The 25254-nt window shown below is 40.9% G+C and overlaps 1 protein-coding gene and 2 long non-coding RNA genes across 5 annotated transcripts in view; 2 read left to right on the forward strand and 1 right to left on the reverse strand.

Moving 5' to 3' along the window:
* Window positions 1–25254, forward strand: part of LOC119910711 (neuronal PAS domain-containing protein 3) — a 659826-nt gene that overhangs the window by 346496 nt on the left and 288076 nt on the right. The window lies entirely within an intron of this gene.
* The window catches only part of LOC119910717, a 102211-nt gene that overhangs the window by 63651 nt on the left and 13306 nt on the right, over window positions 1–25254 (reverse strand). For both annotated transcript variants that reach the window (XR_005445689.1, XR_005445690.1), the window contains exon 2: window positions 8088–8245. This is a non-coding gene — a long non-coding RNA (uncharacterized LOC119910717). The remainder of the gene's footprint in view (window positions 1–8087; window positions 8246–25254) is intronic.
* Window positions 12063–14970, forward strand: LOC119910720. Its single transcript, XR_005445691.1, has 3 exons — window positions 12063–12097; window positions 14764–14847; window positions 14941–14970. It is a non-coding gene; the product is annotated as an uncharacterized LOC119910720 (long non-coding RNA).

Genomic DNA, 25254 nt, shown 5'->3' on the forward strand with positions numbered 1-25254 from the left:
GCAAAACGAGACTGAGGGAACCGGAGCACTACGGAAGATTAGGAGGTACAGAAGGGATAGTGTGCAGCTAGGATCATTTCCACAGGGAACATTAGCAAAATAAAGATAAATGAAAAATAACTCAATAAAATAAATAAAAATAAAATTCACAATTATTCAATAAAAACATTAAATGATAAATAAATTCCATAGATGCAAATTTGAAAATAAGAATCATTAAAGTGCATTTTTAACTCCGTTACACAGACAGTAACTAATGGTGCGTTCAGGGTACGGCTGCAGCTAATGATTATTTTAGTATTCAAAGCTTCTATAGATTATTTCAACGATTCATCGATGCGTCGTTTAAGAAGTACTTTTGCTTTGCGGTGGCGCCCCCCCCTGTAACGGGATCAGCTGTGCATGTTTATGTGACATATATTTATTAGTCCTTTCGGAAATTCAGTGTGTCATACAACAAACATCAGACCAACAACCAGACAGCTGCTTTACAAACACAAACATCACCCGAGTACAAGTTATACTAAAGGCTCGTGCAGACTACACGACTTTCAGCTGTTCACACAACTTGACGGCAGTCTTGAAGTCGTTGTGGCGTTCACACTACTTTACTGATCGGTGACAGGGACAAACACTACAAGAGCTGACAGCGGCTGTGTCACCTGACGCAGGTCTCCAAACCACGTTTTATCAAGAAATCACATGTGAAATGTGAAACGGGAAATGAGCGATCCTGCACATGAAACAGCTGTTTGTTATTATAAAGACAAAGAATCTGGGTGAAAGGATGGATTAGCACAGGCAGGTAGCAGAGAGAGCTGGAGGGGAGTTAAAAGGTGCAGCTCCCCGACACCCAGTTAACTCCTGACTGTGAGGTTACAACTCACGGCCCAAAAAGGAGAACAACAAACGCACGTGGTCACATTTTCAGCTGAGGACTGCAGCTTACTTTGGCTTCAACTCAACAATCAGTCATGATTTCAGTTAAATGTTACAGTTGCTGTTACTGTTACCTTGACTATCCTCTGACGCAGGTCCACTCTTGTTCACCTCTTCTCTTCACCAGCCAACCTATCCCTCACCTACTAATCATAATAGCTCCCCACAGTGGCCAGGAGGCTGTACTGCCCCATTACTAGGCACTACTGATGTCCACACTATACCTGTTGTGACTAGTATCAGAATCAACAAAATCACTCCCTGTAACACAGCTGACTTGTCAAACTTGATAACTGTTCCTTGCATTTCAAAACTGGCATTGGGGTCTGCCGCTAATATTTGTTCAAAGGGTCAAAAAGGGTCAGCGCAAAATCTGGATAGTTTGCCTTTGAAAATAGCCTTGGTGAATGTACAATCAATCTCAAACAAAACTTTCATCCTAAATGATTTCTTTTTATCACGTGATTTTCTATGTGTAACTGAGACTTAAGAGATCTAAAGTCAAAGCTCAGCCTTGGCTTAATAGTGAGACCCGTGCCCTTAGACAGGAATGCAGGAAGGCAGAGAGGAACTGGAAGAAGAATAAACTGCAAGTGTCCTACGAAATATTGAGAAACTGCCTAACGTCCTACCAACGCCTGGTCAAAGTCTCTAAAACAAAGTACATCTGTGATATTATTGCTAGAAACACACACAGCCCTAAGACCTTGTTCAGTGTAATAAACACTGCATTAAACCATGCTACTGCACTCCCTGATGCTACCGCTGAAATTACAGAGAAGTTCTTGAGGTTTTTTATTGATAAGGTTGACTTCATTAGATCTGGTATCTCACCCTCCGGTCTGGACCCATCTGAGCTAGTCCCATGCCCCGTCTCTTTAAATTATTTTGAGCCCGTGGTCTTGTCTGAACTGATCGATATAGCCTCATTTATGAAGCCTACTTTTGCTCCTACGGACACTGTCCCCTCGCGTCTTTTAAAAGAGGTGTTGTTAGATGTTGTTGCTCCCAGCCTTTTGTCTATAATAAATAGCTCTCTTTTAAACACGCTGTGGTTCAGCCTCTTATTAAAAGACCCAATCTTGATCCTATGGATTTTAACTTTAGGCCCATTTCTAATTTATCTTTTATCTCTAAAATATTGGAGAAGGTCATTCTTTCTCGACTCTCTTCGTTTTTAGCTGAAAACAACGTGCTGGATAACTTTCAGGTTTCAGGATACATCACAGTACAGAAACAGCACTGCTGAAGGTGCTAAATGATTTATTGCTGTTTGGTGACTCTGGAAATTCTGCGATTCTACTCTTGCTTGACCTCAGCGCGGCTTTTGACACCGTTGATCATGACATCCTCCTGGATCGCCTCCAGCAAGGGGTTGGTATCCAGGGTGTCGCGCTACAGTGGTTTCACTCTTATTTGAAAGATAGAACCTTTTCTGTTAGCTTTGGTAACATTTCCTCTTCTTCAGCAGCAATTAAGTGCGGAGTACCTCAAGGTTCAATCCTGGGGCCAATCTTATTTTCTTTGTATATGCTCCCCTTGGGCTCCATTCTCTGCAAACATAATATATTTTACCATTGCTATGCTGATGATCCACAGCTGTACTTACCTCTGAAACCAGGCGATTCAAAGTCCTTACAGTCTATTTACAGCTGTCTAAATGAAATTAAGCGTTGGATGGCAATCGACTTTCTGCAACTAAATGAATACAAGACTGAAGTGATTTTATTTGGTTCTCCTAACTCAACTGAGGAATTATCAAAAAATTTGGGCCCCATGTCCATTAATGTACAACCCTTCGCTAGGAACTTAGGGGTTATCTTTGTCTCAGCATTAAAATTCGACAAAAATATAAACTCTGTTGTTAAAGGTAGCTTTTTTCATTTAAGGACCATAGCAAAACTTAAATCCATTCTCTCTGTTAAGGACCTTGAAACTGTCTTGCATGCTCTTATTTCCTCTCGATTGATTACTGTAATTCCTTGTACTGGCATCTGTCACTCATCTTTATCACACTTGCAGCTTGTTCAAAATGCAGCTGCTAGATTGCTAACTGGTACAAGGAAGAGGGACCATATAACCCCAGTATTGGCTGCTCTTCACTGGTTACCAGTCAAATTTAGAATCGATTTTAAGGTGCTGCTAATTGTTTTTAAGGCATTACATGGACTGCCTCCATCTTATATTTCAGAACTCCTAATGTTTCATCTCTCCTCCAGATCCCTCAGATCATCAAATCATTCCCTCTTAGCCATCCCACAGTCTCGTATGAAAACAAAGGGTGACCGTGCCTTTTCAGTGGTGGCCCCGAGACTGTGGAATAATCTACCCCTGATTATTAGATCATCCCCCGCCAGCCACACTTTTAAGTCTCGACTTAAAACACATTTTTATTCTTTGGCTTTTGAGTCTGTTTAGGGGCACCTGCGCTTGTGTTTTTATTTATCTATTTTGTATCTAACTGCGTTGTTTTGCTGTATGCCATTAATTGTGTGGCCTGTTTTATTTGCTATGGTTTTATGGTTTTACATATTTATATATGTATGTATGTATGTATGATTTTTTTTGTTTGTTTTTTATTATGTCTTTTTCTGTATAACTTGTCCAGCACTTTGGTCAACTCCAGTTGTTTTTAAATGTGCTTTATAAATAAACTTGACATGGCTTGACTTGAATACCTTGTCTGTGGTCCGCTGGCAGAACACCGGCTGCTTTCTGATTAGATACAGTCGTGCTGTTGCCGAGGCGACATAAGTTTCGTTTTGCGGTGGACGGACGGTAACATTACAGAGTTGATGTTTTCTTTAGCTTGAAATAATCACATAATAATGACGCCGTGTTCACAGCGTAAGCGTGATGTGCGACAGTAATAAATGTCCGTGTGAAACACTGTGCTGTATAGTTATATGGATTAAACGAAGAATCGATGCATTTTATTAATCGATTTAATCGATGAATCGTTTCAGCCCTAGTTCAGGGTCTGCTGACTCAACTGTGAACTGTGTTCTGTTTCAAAACATCAACAGTAAACTGGGAGGAACATTTTGGATTTGGGGTACCACATAAACACTCCCTCTCTGGTCAGTCAGCTGGAGGAACATGTGACAGTTTGGGGTAGCCTCCTTTTGGTTTAATATACTTTATTTATTTTCTTTGACTTTAATTATTCAGTTAATTTCCTTCTGCATGTCCTTTACCACAAAAACACTTCCTCTCTCAGTGGCAGAAACAGGTAACAGTAACTGTAAAAGTCATTTGGTTTAATGTTTATTATTTGTTGTTGGCAAACCTCCTGCCACCAGGGGTAGCCATGGCGCTGTCACTTTGGCTGCACCAGAGTTGATTTAATCAACTCTGACAGGAGCAAACAGTTTTTTGACCGTGCAAATGTGGTACGAGGAATGAAAGTGGAATTATTGTATTTTGTTTGGTATTTACACTTTTCCTGCATCAGTTGTGAAAATCTTTATTTTCTGCAGCCAGTTCAGAACACAGCAGGACTGGTTCTGGCGAGCAGGTTTGGTGGATAGAGGACACAGGCTATCCATGCATGAGCTCAGTGTAGAGCACAGAGATTGTGCGGCATCATTGACCTCGAGTGAGGAAAATGTGTTGAGGGGAGGTAGAGCGGAGGCTACCGCTGAGGCAAAGTGAGTGGGAGACAGGTTGTGGCGGTGTGAGACATAAGGTGCTGGAACAATGGGCTGTTCCTGTAGGCGTACTGTGAACTGGATGAAATAGTGGTCAGACATGTGTAGAGGTGTGACTGTAAGGCATTCGGTGGCACAGTTTCAGACAAGAACGAGGTCCAGCACCTTGCCAGCTTTGTGCGAACCCGTGTTAGATCAAAGGACTGAATCAGAGACAGGAAGCCTGCTGAGTTTGATTTGTATCAGTGAATGTTCATGTTAACGAGGACAAGTAAGGAACAGTCATGTTCTGGGACTGAAGACAGCAGCGTGTCCAGCTCGTCCACAAAGTTACGCACTTGTCCTGGTGGACGGTCACAATCACAGACCTTTACCGGAACGGACAGCAAGTCAGCATGATATTCGAAGGAGGCAAACTGATTTGGGGGAAGCAGCTGTGTGAATTTTCCATTTGGAACGAGCATTTAACTCTAGTAACAGTCTCCTCTTTATTATATCTGATAACAATATAAACTGCAAATAAAGAAATGTTCACCACTTTAGTCTACATTGTGTTTGTGATTCCTTCATGTACTAACGGTGTCATAATGGAAAGTGAATATTCTTTACTATGAATGTTCTGCCTCTACTAGTAGAACCACCTCCCTCCTCTTGTCCCCTTCTAGTAGTAAACCTTCCCTCTGGAGGACCTCTAACCTTCCAGTGTCATGTTACGTCAGGCAGGGAGCAGATAAAGCAAGGATTCAGACAGAGTGCGAATTATACAGTGACAATCGAGGGGTCAACTTTTTTTCCAGGTCGTAAAGGAAACAGCAGGTGTTTGCCTCAGTGAACTGAGCTCTTATCCTGCATTCAGACCAAACATATTTAAAAAAGCAAATTTAATCTTTTCAACGCTTTAACGCGAATAAACACAACTCACCATTACTACAGCTGTATGAAACCAAAGTAAACATTTTGTTGGGATTTAATTGCAATAAACTAAACTAAATAAATCAAACTGTTTGATTTGTTAAACATATGAATTCATGCTTTGTCAGGTCTTTCAGCAAGTCAGCTTCAGTCCAACTTCCTCGCTTTCTTTTCTCCAAGCAATGTTCAGTTTTGTCCGTCTTTTATATATACAGGTGAAACTCGAAAAATTAGCATATCGTGCAAAACTTCATTTATTTCAGTAATACAACTTAAAAGGTGAAACTAATATATTATATAGACTCATTTCATGCAAAGTGAGATATTTCAAGCCTTTATTTGATATAATTTTGATGATTATTATTTAAAAAAGAACTGGTCTGTTTCTCAGTGGTCCAAAGTCCTCTTTTCTGATGAGAGCAAATTTTGCATCTCATTTGGAAACCAAGATCCCAGAGTCTGGAGGAAGGATGGAGAGGCACACAATCCAAGATGCTTGAAGTCCAGCGTGAAGTTTCCACAGTCTGTGTTGGTTTGGGGAGCCATGTCATCTGCTGGTGTTGGTCCACTGTGCTTTATTAAGTCCAGAGTCAGCGCAGCCGTCTACCAGGACATTTTAGAGCACTTTATGCTTCCTTCAGCAGACGAGCTTTATGGAGATGCTGACTTCATTTTCCAGCAGGACTTGGCACCTGCCCACACTGCCAAAAGTACCAAAACCTGGTTCAATGACCATGGGATTACTGTGCTTGATTGGCCAGCAAACTCGCCTGAGCTGAACCCCATAGAGACTCTATGGGGCATTGCCAAGAGAAAGATGAAAGACATCAAACAATGCAGAAGAGCTGAAGGCCGCTATTGAAGCATCCTGGTCTTCCATAACACCTCAGCAGTGCCACAGACTGATAGCATCCATGCCACGCCGCATTGAGGCATTAATTCATGCAAAAGAGGCCCAAACCAAGTACTGAGTACATATGCATGATTATACTTTTCAGAGGGCTGACATTTCTGTATTTAAAATTCTTTTTTTTATTGATTTCATATAATATTCAAATTTTCTGAGATTTTGAATTTGGGGTTTTCATAAGCTGTAAGCCAAAATCATCGAAATGATATCAAATAAAGGCTTGAAATATCTCACTTTGCATGTAATGAGTCTATATAATATATTAGTTTCACCTTTTAAGTTGAATTACTGAAATAAATGGACTTTTGCACGATATGCTAATTTTTCGAGTTTCACCTGTATATGAAGCATTAGTCCAACAGAGCTCTGGGTGCCGACCGACGCTAACAACAACAGTGGACCAGATGTGCACGGAAGCTAGCTGCTGAGAAGCTCGAGTGAAGATAAATCAACGTTGTCATCCGCAAAACTAAAGTGAAAAGCTAATTTAAGAAAAGCAGTTTACTCCGAGCTCCTCCCACGGGTAAACGGCGTAGTTGTCAGAGTGTAATCCAAACCGACCGCGGGTGTTTATTTGTCCAAAAGCTGCAGCGCTGCTCTCTGCTCTGTCCTCGACTTCTCCAAGTGTAGCAGCTCTCCTCCGGCCAGCAGCATTTCAATCCCCCGCTCTGCCTGGCCCTCTCCACACAACGCTCTGAATCTGTCGGTGATGTCAGGATGATCCCAACGCTGAACGCTGCGACTTTCTTGCTCGAGTTGAACATTTTCAGCTCATGCCTTCGCTCCATCCGACAGGAAATCGCAGCGCTATGTGTCTTTGCATTGACTTTGTATGTAAACGCAGCGCCCACAACGCTCACTTTGCTTTTGGTCTGTAAGCACCTTTACAAAGTTACAATCTCCTTGTTTGTTTAACGTAATGTCTGCAGTCTGTAGATGAGGATGAATCAAGTTCACCAGTTCATGGGTGCCACAAACAGGAGTCACCAAGTATTGTAGAAAGTCAGACCCACACAATGCTGAACCAGAACCAAAGACACTATCATAAAATACAGTCTGCATTATCATCTCTAATTCATAATTCTTATCATTTCAAGTTTTAACTTTCAACTTACTCTTTTCTAAGCAAACATCTCATTTCCTCTAGCTCATGTTAACTGTGAATGAAATGTAATCTGCGTTCAATAAAGTAGTAGTCATACATGTGAAACAACAAACCTGGATTTGAACATTTTTCAGTTACCTAGCCAGGTAAAACTCCCAAATTCCAGAGTAAAACAAATGGCGTGCTTATTGTAAAACACAGGCGAGCCAACACTAGACAAAAAGGAATACACACACTTAAATACCCAAGAGAGGTGGAGGAAACGAGACACAGGTGGAAACAAAAATCAACTCAAGGACAGGAAGTGAACTGACAAAGACCCACGAGGAAGGATTTAACAAAAGAAAACAGGAAATCACCAAACTCAGAACCAAAACCAGGACATCCAGGGGTTAAAGTAGTTTTCATCAGAATTTGATAAACGCCTGTTTGTCTCATGTCCACATTCTCACCAAAACACTTCCTATTCAGCTCAGTCAGGAGAGACTTAAATGAAAAAGAGGCTTAAAGAGGAATTAAAAGGAAAAGGAACAGGAGAGTTTAAGAAATGTGAGAGGGATGTATGGCCTACCTGGTGGAGGGGCTGTGACCACAGAGGCCAGAACCAGAATGGATGTGAAGGGCTCAGTGGGATCACTGAAGACTGCTTGATCCACCAGCTGCTGGAGCGAGAGAGGGAGGGAGGCCTGGAGCTGGAGTGATGCTGCAGTCTTTTATCTGGTCGGGGTCCTCCAGGAGAGAAAAGACAGTTTGAAAGTCTGACAGCAACAATATGATTGGCTCACAGAGGTTGTGGCAAATTCTGATTGGTTTAACTGAAAGAATGAACGCCCTCAATCTAATGACGGAGTTGGAAGCAGAAAAAAGGAAGAGAGGGGGCGGGGGAGAAATGGAGTCAGCATGAACGATGTCTTCCTGATTCAACTTCTGCTGAGTTTCCTTAATCTTAAAAAAAAGGGCTGCAAAGATGAAATGAGGAACCAGCAGATCTCAGAGCAGTAAAATATCATCTTATCTGTGTTCTTCAGCAGCTGCTACAGTATCACCATATTGCACCATGGACATCAGGAGTCAGATTCTGGTGGGAGAGGAGTTTGACTCTTCACCTGTCTGTTCATGTGTGCTGTCAAACATCACCATGGATCCTGTCTGTTTTCTAATAAACACTATCTGAAGAAAACAAGTTGCATCATTGCAAACATTTATTTTAAGTAACAATCTTCACACCTTCTGCTTCCTCTTCTTCTTCTTTTCGCTTGGTGAAACACGTCATTGTCACAAATAGACCTGAATGACCAAAGTGTGAACTCTGATGGCTGCATCTCATGTTGCTGATCAGGAATTTGGGGTCTCTGTCAGTCACTGTGGATGAGAGAAAACTATATTTCAAAATGTAAAAGTGAAAACTGTAACTGAGTTTTTGGCTGTTTGGACATCGACAAGAAATTCAGAGAGACTGAAATCTAAAACAGACTAAAAGTCACTATGAGGAAGTGACATCATCCTAACCACAGGAAGTAGCTGCTGCGTCTCTCTACTAAAGCACTAGTTTAGAAACTCAGACAGTTCTGAGCACGAGAACAAGAGACAGAAGAAGGAGAGACTCAGAGAATCATGATGGTTGAGTTCAAATGGATTTCTTTATTTCTTACAGCGGTGCTTCAGTTTACAGGTAAGAATACATATATCACATATATAAATGGAAGGCACATTGTAAAAAATAACTTGATCAATATTATTAAAGATTCTTTATTAGCTACATTTGATTTAACTAAGAAAACCAAATCTGTTGTTTCTAATGTGGTGAGTTTAGTGAACTCTTGGAAACTAAGGATAAAGAAATAATCGTCACTAACTATGAACATAACAGACATTTTCTCATTTCACTTTATTTTTCATCATTTTCTCAACAGCAGCAGCTGAAAAACTTCCCCCCTCCTTCACTGTCAGAGTTGGAGATGACGTCACTTTGCCTTGTGAAAATGTGAGAGACGGTCAGAAAAACTGTGAATATACTATATGGATCTTTGATGGTTCAGGAAACAGCAGCAGTAGAGCTGTTAACTTGGACAGATTGGTGAAAACACCAAAGCTAAATCAGACAGACTGAGTGTTACAGAGAACTGTTCTCTGGTTATAAAGAAGGTCACAGTCGAGGATGTTGGACGTTATGACTGTCAGCAGTTCATAACAAAGGAGGACACAACATGTGAAAACTCTCTGGTTTATCTGTCTGTTATTATCAGTGAGTATTTCCATCATAATGTTTTCAGCTCAAACTGTCTTGTTAGAACAATATACTGAAACATTACAATAATTATGATCACAGTGATGAAGTTAACTTTACTCTTGTTGTCTTTCTCTCACAATATCTCCATCTTCACCAGTGACTGAACGTAAGGACGCTGATAAGGTGACACTGTTGCTCTGTGTCGACACGTGAACAGTCCTGTAGACACACAGTGAAGTGGCTGTATGAGGGTAAAGATGTGGACAAAGATAACAAAGAAATGAAACATCAGCTGACTGCTACGCCGCTGTGTCTTTCCGGATTTTATTTTAGTAACAAATCAAAGTCTAACTTGAAGTGTGAAGTGACAGATGGTTACTCTGGAAAAGTGCAGCTGTTCACCTTCAGCCCTCAGTCCTCAGGTGAGAAAACAGGTGAGAATATGCTGAGCTGGTGTGCGTTTCCCGAACAACCACGTAAGGTAACGTTGAACTATGTTGGTACGATGCATCGTTACACAAACAAACATCTGAAATACGACCGTTTCCCTAAACTCATACTTTGAACTAATTAGTTTGAGCCAACGTAGGTCGAACTAACATGTTTCCAGGTGTGTTCGTCTGACTTTCACAGCACGAAACTCACAAAACGTCATATTCTACCTAAATATGTCAGTTGTGACCGATATTAAGTGACATTATTTTGCTAACTTATTATTTAGGCTTTTTATATTATTGTCGTACCAGCAATAACAAGAAAATCAACAATAGTATTAATGAAATCAATAATATAAATAATATATAACCTAATCATTTTATTTAGCCTAAATATAGGCTATAACTGAAGAACTATTAGCGATTCCAAGACATTTAGTGAAACAGGTTTAGTATCTTTGTGTCAACACTGTAACACTATTATGAATCTCTTGGCATCTGACATCTAGGTTTTGAGAACAGCTCAGTGCGCTAAGTGTCTGAGCTTACGCATGTTCTCTATTGAGACAGATACGACTCCCGTGAGTTCTCTATTTATCTTTGTTATAAAGGCAACGAAAACTCTCAGGGATTTATTCATTACAGTACTTTCATGGATTTTATGCTGTCCCTTTTTATGTTTGTAATGAAGACTAGAGAACACCCATCTTCCCCAGAGGCCCAGAAACGTATACATGTAGGTAATATTAAAAGTCTTGTCTTTACATTCTCCGTTTTGTCCTTTAACCTTTGTACTGGGTGACTAATATTAAATTAAGTTATTGTGAGCAGACGGGTAATCTGTGAGAAAAACACCTGCTGTTTGTAGATGGTCTACACTGAGATACTTAGTAGCCTACTGAATCAATGCAACCCTACCCATGACCCCACAAATACATTTAAAAGTACTTTTACAACTACATTTATTTTAAATTCACCTTAAACATGTTTGTACAGCAGGATTATCTAACATTCCCTGCTTAAAACACATCACATCCACCTCCTAACACTGCATTTTCTGCTCTCTGTGACGTAGTCACCGTGAACTAAGCTTCTAACCACAGGTCAGGAGCTGTAGTTCCAACTATGCAACTTAACAACAGTTGGTGCGAACGTTCGTCTGAACTATGGTTTCAGGGAACACCTGCGTCGCTTAACGATGGTTCGTACCGTGTAAGTTACCAACTTAGTTACCTCCGTAGTTCCAACTAGGGTTTTAGGAAACAGTTGCGTCGCAACTGCAAAGTTCCAACCAAGGAAGTTGCTACCGCAGTCAGCAACGATGCTTTTGGGAAACACACCCCTGTTCAAGATGATTAAAACCACCAAAACATTTGTTTATTTGATGACTTTTCACAGTGATGAACTTTACTCTTGTTTTCTTTCTCTCGCAATATCTCTGACATCTAAACCAGCAACAACAACAACAACTAAACCAACAACAACAACAACAACTAAACCAGCAACAACAACAACTAAACCAGCAACAACAACACAACTAAACCAACAACAACAACAACAACTAAACCAGCAACAACAACAACAACTAAACCAACAACAACTAAACCAGCAGCATCAACAACAACAACTAATCCAGCAACAACAACAACAACAACTAAACCAGCAACAACTAAATCAACAACATCTAAACCAGCAACAACAACAACAACATCTAAACCAGCAACAAAAAAAACAACATCTAAACCAGCAACAACAACAACAACTAAACCAACAACAACAACTAAACCAGCAACAACAAAAACAACAACTAAACCAGCAACAACAACACAACAACTAAACCAACAACAACAACTAAACCAGCAACAACAACTGAAAATACACAATCAACAACCAATGATGCTTCAACAAAACTACAAGGTAGTAACTCATCTTTCTCTGGAGTCTCTCTGTCTTCCTGTCAGCCTCTTTCTCTTCCTGTACTGAACTTCATTATTTTATTCATGTTTTTTTGTTTGTTGTACAGGTTTAGTTTTTGGTGTTTTTTTATGGCAAAAGATAAAAGCTTCTTTAATTAGGTCACATTTTCAGAAAAGACAAAACTGGCCATTCATCATAGTAAAATACAGAAAATAGGAAGTGATCAAGAAATTAATATTCAGGTTTAATTTATTTAGGGCTGAACCCACATAGTCAAAGGTTTGATGCTTCGATGGGCGGAGTCTGATTCGACTGTCAATCTCACAGTCGAAACTTCGCATCAAAATGAGGATCATGGCATTTTGGCGATATGCGGGAGCTCAATGTCTGTTTTTACATAGAACTACCAGTTTTCTCCCAGTAAGTTAATATACAGTCTAGCTCTGCGGTAGTGGCAGAGAGATGGAGCCCCTGCGTCCCCGCTATTGTGCCGAGTTGTCCGCACCTCGCGGGACTTTCGGATCATTTATCACTATTGATAAACCTCACAAAGAATATTATCCATCCATCGTCAACTGCTTATCCTGCGTACAGGGTCGCGGAGAAAGAATATTATATTATTTTTAAATAGTACTTGAAATTGACCCGCAAGGAACCACAACGTGCATGCATTTGTAGGCCGCACGGCACGCATGAAAAACTCTGCATAAGACCGGTGAAAGGCCGGCGAGCAGAGCTGAGAGGAAATGATCAACAGCAAGCCTCAGTTTATCTGTAACGTTAAATGTACAATGTAAGTTACACTGACTAATGATGATAGAGGCTGCAATCCCCCACAATCGCCGTGCACAAACACACACTGATTCCACTATCAGTCGACTTTGGGCAAGACTTGACAATTCTGATTGGACCATGTAAATCGTTAGTTGGGGACAGCCCTAAATTCATTATTGATTCTCTCTCTCTCAATTTTCAAATGTCAGTTTTCAAAGTGGCTTGATTGGCATGAAAGAATAATGTTCATATTACCAAAGCAACAGTAAAAGAAAACAAACAAAGAACCATAACAATAATAACATTGTCGCTATAGTAACGGTATGATGGTTTCATATTTGTGTTCCTCTGGTTGTCTTCAGGTTTTGACATGTACGTGTATATTTAGCTGCAATTATGTCACATCTTTGTGTTTCACCTAGTAGGTATGGAAGTTTTCCTTTATAGGTTTCAGTAATTTGTAGTTTTCTCTTAGATCTTTGTGTTTTTCACATGTTGTGAGGAAGTGTTGTTCATTTTCTATTTCCTGTGATGTACAAAGTGAGCAGATCCTTTCCTCTCTAGGAAGCCAGGTTTGTCTCTGGCGGCCCGTCTCGATGGCCAGGTTCTGATCACTGAGTCTGAACGTGATTGTAGAATTTGGTAGCTCTTTATTGGATTTGGATCAGTGAGTATTGGCCTAGTTCTGCTCTGCCGACGTTGTTTGGGGTTTTTTTCTGTTTACATACAAAATGCTCTTACAGAATTCTGTATGAAAAGATTCAGTTGGGTGTTTCTCCCATTTTACAAACCTAGACCTGAGTGGACCCCATATTTACCTCCCATAAAGGGAAGTTGGTTCCAGGACCGATTTGAAAATCTTTAGCCAGATCTTTATTGGTATATCATGTTTTATATTTCTTCAGATGGCATAGAAAGCTCTCCTTGCTTTGTCCCACAGATCTTTCACAGCCATGTTTAAGTTTCCTGTTGTGCTCATGAGCCCAGATATGTGTAATTTTATAGATGTTGTGTCTAAATATAATTTGTGCTTGTTTTCTTGATGTCTGCATCGTTTTTGGAAGACCATGATCTTTTTTTTAGGTTTACTGTCAGGGCCCAGGTGAGACAGAATTCATGCAGCTGCTGGAGTCTTAGGACTTACTGTAGTCATCTGCAAATAGAAGGCATTTAATCTGTGTGTCATGCAGTGTGAGGCCGGGTGCTGCAGATCTTTCTATTATTTGAGCCCGTTCTCATCTCAGGGTGTCCAATACCGACGCTTTCAGAAAAAGTGACAAAGCATAGTTATTTGGGAGAGACCGTAGGAACTGTGATTGGTCAGCTGGGTAGCCTCGCAATACCTCCGACAGGAATGCCCCGTGCTTTGGAGTAAACTTTACAAGGGGCAAACCAGCCATTCACGTTAGCGGAGGGCTAAAAAGGAAGTTAGCCTGCTCGGCCGGCAAAAGTCAACACAGTGGACGCTGAAGCGCTGCCACCTACAGCTGTGCACGTCGACCACGTGCACAGCTGTAGGGTTAGCCGCCAACGTCAAATAATTAAGCTTTGACACGTTGTCTCACAGCGTTGGTAATGACGCACTGAGATGAGAACGTGTTGGTGCTTTGGGTTTTATACATATATTGAAGACAGTTAGAATGCATTGGTTTTATGATGTCATATGTTTTCCCTCCAACAACACACTCAATAAGTTTAAAGAATAAGCCATCTCTCTCTCTCTCTCTCTCTCTCTCTCTCTCTCTCTCTCTCTCCTCTTCTGAGTCTAAAGTCTGAATGTCAGAGTGACACTCGGCTGTGGGTGGAGATATTCTCTTATTCAGTCAGACGTGTTCACACAGCACAAAATAACAAAATCACCAATAAGATGTCCTGTTTTATTGTCTTTCCAGGTTGGTGGTGGTTTGTTGCAGTTGCAGCTCTCTTAATAACTGTTGTTATTGTTGTTGCTCTCATCAGATGGAAGAAAACTAAAGGTGAGAGCAACCACAGATATTATAAACAAGAAGTTTTGATGAACCTGGATTTTTATTGTTGAAGCTAAAGTCGACTCTCTTTTGTCTCTTCAGGAAAAAAACCCCAGATGGATGAAAACACTGTGAGTTTTACGGCTGAGTAATCAAATGTTTCTACAGTTATGACAGAGCTGAATCAGCTGCTCTCTGACAGAGTCATCCAAATCTAAACAGCCTTCACAGAGCCAGTGTTTGACCACATGGAAGTAGACTCTGTTTGTTTGTTGTTTTCAGGGACGGAGCTTAAACCCTGCAGTGAGTCCAGAAAGCAGTCAGGACACGGTGAGATCTCACACTACACCCAGGACAAAGTTACACTCACTGTTTTTAGATTTGTTGTTCAAAATGTAGCTCTATGAGACACACAGTGACTCTTGAATCTAAGTTCTTTCTGCAAGAGAAGAAGTGGGGAGTCTGATGATGCAGCTGGACGACACCAGAACAGACCAGAACACAATCAAGTCCACATGTTACTGAGCAGCCATTATGTTGTCTTCTCTGTGTAGGCTGATCCTGAAGATGGTGTTTCCTACGCCTCCATCAGCTACACCAGGAAGACCAACAGTAAAGGCCGGGTAAGCTGTCTGATTGGTTCTAGTGATGATGGCAGTGAATGAAAACACTTCTCTCATTTAATGTTGTGTAATTTCTGTGTTGTGCTGTTTGTCTCTTTTCCAGGTTCTGGGTAAAGATGGTGATGATGAAGATGATGCAGTGACCTACAGCAGCGTGAAAGCTTCCTCTTCTTCTGCTGGAGCCTCAGCTGATCCCAGCGACCTCTACGCCACCGTCAACAAACCAAACAAATAAGAGACCACAGTGTAGTTACAGCTCATATCATTACAGGTAATTTACACTGAGAACTGATAAATGTTTTATTATTTGAATTATTTTATGATAATATATGGGACATTTAGCTTGATGAACTTGCTGTCAGGCACTTTAATGTGCTAGTGCTGTGTTGTAGTTAAACATGTATTAGTTTTTACTGTTATTTCTGTATCAGCTGTTATTGTTTGATATGCAGTCATTTTAACATCTATATCTCTGTTCAGGTTATTTTTATGTTCCTGTATGAAAGTAATTAAAGCAAACTAAGAGGAAGTGGGACAACGCTCATCTTGACTGAGTCGCTTCTGAGAGTCAAAATAAACAGGGTTTAACACCTCCACAGCTCTTCACACTTTTAACTTCCTCTTCTTCTATTTAGAAGGTGAAACACGTCACTGTCACAAATACAAAGTGTGAACTTGAGGCTCAGTGTGAATCTAAATATAGTTTATTGTAACTGTCATGCTTCAGAGGAAACTGGCAGTGGTGCGGCACGTGCTGCAGTTTATTTTTCAGTGTTTGATCCACATCCATCAACCTACGAACGCTTTTTCATTTCCCCAGTATCTCCAGACAGAGAACATTTAGGGGAATCACGTTCTTTCAGGCTCTTTCAGAGGTGCGTCAAGCAGACTACAGACTCTTTTAATGTTGTTCAGAATTTTTCAAAGTAAAAGCTCAGTTCAACGCCAAAGAGCTTCTTGTGCTTTTATTTTGTAGACAAAACCCTAAAGAGGAAGTGATTATGTGAGTAACTGTTGCTGTCATGACTGAGATCTATTTCAGCACCGCTATCAAAGCATTTATTTATTTATATTTTTTGCTGCTATCAAAGCACCATAATCTGGCCAGATATTATTGCTGCGGGCAGCTTTGGCGACCACAGAGAGAATGAATGTGTTTCTCTGTCAGTGTTTGTATAAACTTTATCTAATGTGTGGTTTATAATGGACTGTGGTGCAGAAACAGTGACAGTGTTTCACACTCTCGGCTCACATTCTCCATGTTGTCTGTCAGTGGCCAAGTCACAATAACATCTGGTTTTACTGAATAATTAAGTAAATATAATTTCTTAATTCCCGCGACCCTGTACGCAGGATAAGCAGTTGATGATGGATGGATGGATAATTTCTTTATAAATATACTGAAACCTCATTTCTTGACTGGCCACTCTCTGCTGTCTCATACCGCAATCAGACCAAACGCGAATTTTCACCTCGCGACGCTTTCCTCACGTGAGTACATTGTGTTCACACAACGCGAGAAGGCGAATTTAACGCGATAACGTGAATAAAAACAACTCGCCATTACTACAGCTGTATGAACCCAAAGTAACATTTTGATGTGATTAAATAGCAATAAACAGATCAAACTGATGCCGAAATAACTACAATATGATGCAGTTTTGTTAAACATATGAACTAACAACACTGGAACCGGATGTGCCTGAGGAAAACCCAGTCCGACCACGGGTGTTTATTTGTCCGAAACCTGGAGCGCTGCTCTCTGCTCCTCTAGCCCAAGTTTAGCAGCTCTCAGCCGGCCTGCAGATTTTCAGTCGCCTGCTCTGCCTGGCCCTCTCCACACATCGCTCTGAAGCTGTCGGTGACGAATGGACAATCTCAACGTTGATAGGCTATCGCGACTCAGCGTCATGTGAATTCCTTCGCGTTGCCGGCACCGCCCCCTTCGCTCCACCCGACAGAAAATCACGGCTCTACGCGTCTTTTCATTCACTTTGTATGTAAACTCACCGCCTCTAACGCTCGCTTCACTTTTGGTCTGAAAGCAACATCAGAAGAATGTCAGACACCGTAGTATGGAACGCTAAAAGGCTCTCAATACGCCACTTTCCTACCTCGTTTTGTTAAAAAAACAGCGTAAAAAGCGCTGTTTGAACGGCCAGGACGCCGCTTTTTACGCAGCCAAAAAGCAAAACGGCGTAAAAAGCGGCGTGGAATTGTGTAAACAACGACGCATTTTTCGTCGGTCTGGAGGCGGCGAAAAAAACGTCGCTCTATGTGCTCATGTAACGCCGCTTTTTACGGGGCTCTGTGTCCCCAATGACGCGCATCATAACGCATTACAAGACGCGTAGTGTTAGATGATAATGAGCTCCACCCTGTCTTTTCCAAAGCCAATCAGTTTGAACTGTTATCACCCAATCAGTAAATAACAAGAACAGACCACATTAATCCAACCCAACACAAGGATGAGCTTCCCTACCTTAGCTGATAAAGTGATTCAATACGCTCAATGCTAAATCGCTGCCTTACAAATAGATTTTCTATGGGTCGCAGGTTCGTGCCCCGTTCGCATCTTATTCATTGCGGGAGGTTTTTCTGTTTTCTGTTACAATAGCAATCGGTAAACTGAAGTTATAAGCACACAAACCTTACTGTGTTTTCCTCTATTTTATTAACCTAATAGAACCAATCCAATATTAATGTACCGACTGAGCTTACTATGAGGTGCAACGTCTGCAGGCTTGAGAAAGGAGGATGGTTGGTGTGTGCAACTGACTGTTCAGCAAATGCACAACAAATACAAGCTTTGAATCTGCAGGGCCCTGTTTCAGAAAGCGGGTTTAGTGAAAACTCTGAGTAAATTGAGCCCGAGATGAAGGAAACTCTGGGTTTTCGGTTTCAGAGAGCGAGATCAGATTAACTCTAGGTCTGTAACCCCGGCAACTTACGCTGTGAACCTAACCTGCTCGGGAGGAGGTTTACTTCAACTAACGCTGAGTTTCTCTCCGACTCCTCTCCTGCGGAGCTGGAAGCGGTGTGACAAAAGTGACATTTCCTCATTCATACTGTCGATATCATGTTGAAATGAGCAAGATTTTATTAATGGAACATAGACGTCTAAAACTTCACAGTCAGTTAGACACATTTTAAATTGCAAATAATCATTAATAGGTATAGGCCTAGTGAGTCGGACTGTGGCTTTACAATCACAGGTCCATGAGGAGCCTAAAATGTGTCTAATCTGTTCGATTAATATTTTCATCTTACGTTATTGTCACTGGCATTTAGTCCCGTCAGGTTCCAGCTGAATAAACAGGCCTGTAGCTGTTTAAAATGAATGAACAGGCTGGAGGAGAATTCGAGCACTATTATTCATTAAGGAAATTCCAGTCTGCTAAATGATGAATCAGCAACGCTGTATGAAATGTAATATTGTTAACGTATCAATCATGCGTTTTATAGCCAATCATGGTCCGCGTTGGCACGCATTCATTTTTCTAGCTCCACCCGATTAAAATAGAGGCTCTGCCTTTATTTACCCGTTGCCATGGTGAATTGTAGTATCGGAGCTCCATTGATGGCTTTTTTCCATCCCCACGCACGCGCTCATCAGGCTCAACATACTCTTTTGAACTGAGACACAGCTTATTCTGATCGGCCTTTCTGAAATGTAAAACTCAGAGTTTGACAGCTCAGAGTTCGTCAACCCAGAGTTCAGGTTTACAACTCAGTTTGTTGAACCCGCTTTCTGAAACAGGGCCCAGGTCTTGGCAACACAGCAGAACGGGCGATCAGACCAAGGAAGCAGAAAAGCAAGTGTGTTCCTACATGATGCATATATCTGACATCTCACATATGAACACAGTTGACTCACCAGCTCTTCAAATCAATCAACAGTTGCTGCATCTACACTTAATGAACCAGCAAGGATTCATTTTAGAATGGTTAGGCCTTTTTAAATGTAGTTTTCCTAAACTGGTCACTAAGTGTCTGGGCTTGTTCTGAAAAAGTCCTCCATCTTTAGAAAGGTGATTTCAGTAGCCAACATATCTTTAAACATTCTCTAAAAACTGGTAAAAATAAACCTCCTTGAGTTTTAATTGAGAAATTAATGAACAGAAAACCACCAAAATGAATTTCAAAGAATAAACACAGCGTTTCACTTCCTTTAACTGTTTAATTAACTGTTAAAATGTTCTTCTGTTGACCTTTTTCATCAAGTTTATCATTTCAAGCCTGAAATATTTAATTTCATGTGTAATGAATCTAGAATATATAAAAGTTTCACCTTTTGAAAAAAATGTAAAAATAAATGAAATTTCCACTATATTATAATTTTACGAGATGCACCTGTAGATTACTTGACATTTTAGGTGGCAAGTTTTGAACCTGCAGCAGTTCACAACTCCATCCTTGATTAGGAGAGTGCCCTTCTTTATTTTTGTAACACAGCAGATGGAAATGAGCACAGACTCACATTTCTTTTAGCCAAATTTTCAAATATGTGCTTAAAATTATGAAGTGGATGGAGACCCAGCTGTGGTAGGGCTGCGTCTTTCCACGGGACAGGAAGTCTCAATGTCATGAAGATTACTGAAAAGATAATCAGATATGCTCTTCGAAAGTTGTACCACACCAGGTTTCAAGGTACATCATGTAGGAACACACCTGCCTCCAGTGGTCTGATCGTCTGTGCTGCTGCATCCAAACCAAGAATGTCCTGAAGGAAGTAATTTCTCTAGAAATTAAAATATACAAGAATGCATGTGTACTGTAGCCAAATCCTTAAAACGTCTAATTTATTGGTAGTTTGTGAGTGCCACCTAGTGGAGGTCTTGCATTACATTTGGATGGTGCTGAATTAGTTCTAATTTGTTAATAAAAGTAGAGGGAAACACAGACGTTATTTACTTAAAATGTAGCTTTTAATTTTTGGAGGTTAGTATACTCATTTTACCAGGAGCGAGTTAGGACCTTCCACAAATGATAACCTGTTCAATGGGGATGTGAACCTGCAACCTGCCTCATAGAGCAAACTTCTCACTATGACTGTATAAGCTACAATTTATCTGTCTACCGTCAATATTTCCAAACAGTGACATTGTCTAACAAATTTTTAAAGGGCATAGTGGCAAGGCAAGTTTATTTATAAAGCACAATGCATACAAAGTGGAAATTCAAAGTGCTTTAGAAAAAATCAGATGAAAGAACACCAAGAATGTGCGTTAAAAGAACATAGAGAAATGAAAGATTAAAGTGGGCCTACTATAAAAATAAATAAAATATGCCTAAAGGATAAGAAAATCTACAGCATTCTGGATTCTGAGTGGAAAATTAAGTGGTTAATTAAGTGATTGCCGTTTCTTTAGATAAACGATATACAACACAATAGTAGGTAGTTTCGTATAGCTTAATGGGTGCAACAATTTTGCAGGTCAAATCTTACATTGCCGTGATTTAATTAGGACCAAAGTAAGATCCCATCTCTCTAACTATAGACAACTCAAAAGGTCTGGAGTGGTTTTCTTATGTGTCTGTGGCTTGCTTACAGACAACAGAGAGGTTTTGTAGTTCCTTCAACACACAACATAATAAATTTTAGGCCTATATTAAATATAATATACAATGAAACAATTTCTACAGTTATTTATACACATAAGCTATAAACAACATATACAGTGGGTACGGAAAGTATTCAGACCCCTTTAAATTTTTCACTCTTTGTTTCATTTCAGCCATTTTCCAAAAATCAAAAAAGTTCATTTTATTTCTCAGTAATGTACACTCAGCACCCCATCTTGACAGAAAAAAACAGAAATGTAGAAATTTTTGCAAATTTATTAAAAAAGAAAAACTGAAATATCACATGGTCATAAGTATTCAGACCCTTTGCTCAGTATTTAGTAGAAGCACCCTTTTGATCTAATACAGCCATGAGTCGTTTTGGGAAAGATGCAACAAGTTTTTCACATCTGGATTTGGGTATCCTCTGCCATTCCTCCTTGCAGATCCTCTCCAGTTCTGTCAGGTTGGATGGTAAACGTTGGTGGACAGCCATTTTCAGGTCTCTCCAGAGATGCTCAATTGGGTTTAAGTCAGGGCTCTGGCTGGGCCATTCAAGAACAGCCAGGAGTTGTTGTGAAGCCACTCCTTCGTTATTTTAGCGGTGTGCTTAGGGTCATTGTCTTGTTGGAAGGTAAACCTTCGGCCCAGTCTGAGGTCCAGAGCACTCTGGAAAAGGTTTTCGTCCAGGATATCCCTGTACTTGGCCGCATTCACCTTTCCCTCGATTGCAACCAGTCGTCCTGTCCCTGCAGCTGAAAAACACCCCCACAGCATGATGCTGCCACCACCATGCTTCACTGTTGAGACTGTATTGGACAGGTGATGAGCAGTGCCTGGTTTTCTCCACACATACCGCTTAGAATTAAGGCCAAAAAGTTCTATCTTGGTCTCATCAGACCAGAGGATCTTATTTATCACCATCTTGGAGTCCTTCAGGTGTTTTTTTAGCAAACTCCATGCGGGCTTTCATGTGTCTTGCACTGAGGAGAGCTTCCGTCGGGCCACTCTGCCATAAAGCCCCGACTGGTGGATTGCTGCAGTGATGGTTGACTTACTACAACTTTCTCCCATCTCCCGACTGCATCTCTGGAGCTCAGCCACAGTGACCTTTGGGTTCTTCTTTACCTCTCTCACCAAGGCTCTTCTCCCCCGATAGCTCAGTTTGGCCGGACGGCCAGCTCTAGGAAGGGTTCTGGTCGTCCCAAACGTCTTCCATTTGAGGATTATGGAGGCCACTGTGCTCTTAGGAATCTTAAGTGCAGCAGAAATTTTTTTGTAACCTTGGCCAGATCTGTGCCTTGCCAAAATTCTGTCTCTGAGCTCTTCAGGCAGTTCCTTTGACCTCATGATTCTCATTTGCTCTGACATGCACTGTGAGCTGTAAGGTCTTATATAGACAGGTGTGTGGCTTTCCTAATCAAGTCCAATCAGTATAATCAAACACAGCTGGACTCAAATGAAGGTGTAGAACCATCTCATGGATGATCAGAAGAAATAGACAGCACCTGAGTTAAATATGAGTGTCACAGCAAAGGGTCTGAATACTTATGACCATGTGATATTTCAGTTTTTCTTTTTTAATAAATTAGCAAAAATTTCTACATTTCTGTATTTTTGTCAAGATGGGGTGCTGAGTGTACATTACTGAGAAATAAAATGAACTTTTTTGATTTTTGGAAAATGGCTGCAATGAAACCAAGAGTGAAAAATTTAAAGGGGTCTGAATACTTTCCGTACCCACTGTATATAGGCCTACGTATGCTATACACCCCGAACATGTATTGTATTGTATTGAAGAGTCCATCTTGACTGCGTTAGTGCACCAAGCACCATCGATGTAAAACAGAGTCCACTTCTGCTCATCTTGCCAGAGTCTTGCGCTGACAGATCGAAACATGGACCAACTGCCAAGTGCTTGATCGGGGATGTTGATGGGGCAGGTCTCTGTAACAATGTGGACAAAACTGAATTCATTTGTTTGGTCAACATGAGTCACATTTTGTCCAGACTGCATCTTTAGGAGCAGAATTAAGTCCAAGCTGGGCCAGCATGGCTCCTCTCCTGGCTCTCCGTCCTCTCCTCTGAGCGATCGCTGCACCCGTGTGGTGCCTAGTCCGGTTGTTTGGCCCGGGTGGATCGTGGTCTGCTGGTCCTTAATCCAAAAACCCCGTCTTCATCTTCCAGTGACTTTATTTATGTCAGAGGTAACGCATTGGCAATTAAGCTGGGGGGAAAGTGTAGCGAAGTTTGAAGGAGCTAACGTTACCAGCTACTGCTTCTACAAGCGCTGCCGGTTGCCATAGAAATCAGAATAAGTTGGCTCATTTTAAATGGATTACCTGCAAAAAGACTAGAGACTCTCATACTAAAAAAACTAGAGAAAACCCATGTCCGTTTTACTGTGCTGCCATGACCTGCAAATTCAAAGCTTGTATTTGTTGTGCATTTGCTGAACAGTCAGTTGCACACACCAACCATCCTCCTTTCTCAAGCCTGCAGACGTTGCACCTCATAGTAAGCTCAGTCGGTACATTAATATTGGATTGGTTCTATTAGGTCAATAAAATAGAGGTTAGGTTTGTGTGCTTACAACTTCAGTTTACCGATTGCCATTGTAGAGGAAAAGCCTCCCCCAATGAACAAGATGCGAGCGGGGCGCGAACCTGCGACCCATAGAAAATCTATTTGTAAGGCAGCGATTTTATTATTTACTGATTGGGTGATAACAGTTCAAACTGATTGGCTTTGGAAAAGACAGGGTGGAGCTCATTATCATTTAACACTACGCGTCTTGTAACGCGTTATGATGTGCGTCATTGGGGACACTGAGCCCCGTAAAAAGCGGCGTTACATGAACACATAGAGCGACGTTTTTTTCACAATTCCACAGCGCTTTTTACGACGTTTTGCTTTTTGGGGGCGTAAAAGCGGCGTCCTGGCCGTCAAACTGAGCTTTTTACGCAGTTTTTTTAACAAAACGAGGTAGGAAAGTGGCGTATTGTGAGCCTTTTAGCGTTCCATACCGTAGCTGTCCTACACTCTTTGAAAGGGTAGGGGGCAGTGGTAGGCTGCACAGATGGTTGCAATTCACAACCCTCACCACTAGATGCCACTAAATCTTACACACTGAACCTTTAAGAAGTCTTACACACTTCTCTGCGCTTCTATTTCAGCATTTACCAAATCTCCATAGTGACGGTGTCTGCCCCCCCGACCATTTACATCAATTAAATTAAAGGTAAACTGAAGAGGAGCTGTGCATAAAAACCTAATAAAATTAAACTGCTGCAATAGTACAAAAAATAGGATAATTAAATGTGGACTCTCAAACATCAGATTTCTCTCATCTTAATGTGAACTAGTGAATGAATTAATATCAGATTATATGATTGATTTATTTTGTCTGACCAGTAGATCAGTTAGGTCTTCTGACCAGGGCTCACTGGTTGTTCTGGCTGGCGTTTTCTTCAAACTAGATCTTTTTTACAGCAGACATGTGTAATTTTCAGGACTCCAGCCATCATTAATTGTTTAATTTAAATCTGTTTTCCTGCTGTGCTGTGTCAAAATGTCTTCTATGAAAAAAACAGTTATGTGTGTTTTGGGCAGGTTAGTATTGAATCTGGATATTTTCCCCTTCAGGCCAGTAGGGGCTGATTAATGTTATTGTGCAGGTCCTGACTGGGACATAATATAATGCTCCTGTACACTGAGTTGTTTTAGATCGAGGGAAGTTTCAACAAGTCAAACGTTCTCTGCATCTCACACTGTGAAATCATCTGTGTCAGGTTAGTGTTTGTTTACTGAACCCATCAGTTAGCAGCAAGCCAGTAGGACTCCATCCATCCATCCATCCATCCATCCATCCATCCATCGTCAGCTGCTTATCCTGCATACAGGTCACGGGGGGCTGGAGCCAATCCCAGCTGACATTGGGCGAAAGGCGGGGTACACCCTGGACAGGTCGCCAGTCCATCGCAGGGATAAAATCCATTGACCACATTTAGCAAAGTCAGACGCACATCATGATACTTGAATAACACTCACAATTACCTTCTTTCTTTTGGTTTGTTTTATTTTGGCTTTGCTGTTATCTAATGCTGTTTCAACACCGTTTTATGTTTCTGATTGTTGAAATAAGCTATAAAGTGTTGTATTATAATTTTCTACAATAAAAAAAGAAATCACCGACCATGACGGATATACGATGTTGGTCATCATGTAA

The sequence above is a fragment of the Micropterus salmoides genome, unplaced genomic scaffold, assembly GCF_014851395.1.
Source record: "Micropterus salmoides isolate LMB-PRFRI ecotype aquatic unplaced genomic scaffold, ASM1485139v1 Ms_hic_scaffold_19, whole genome shotgun sequence".
Taxonomy (NCBI): Eukaryota; Metazoa; Chordata; class Actinopteri; order Centrarchiformes; family Centrarchidae; genus Micropterus; species Micropterus salmoides.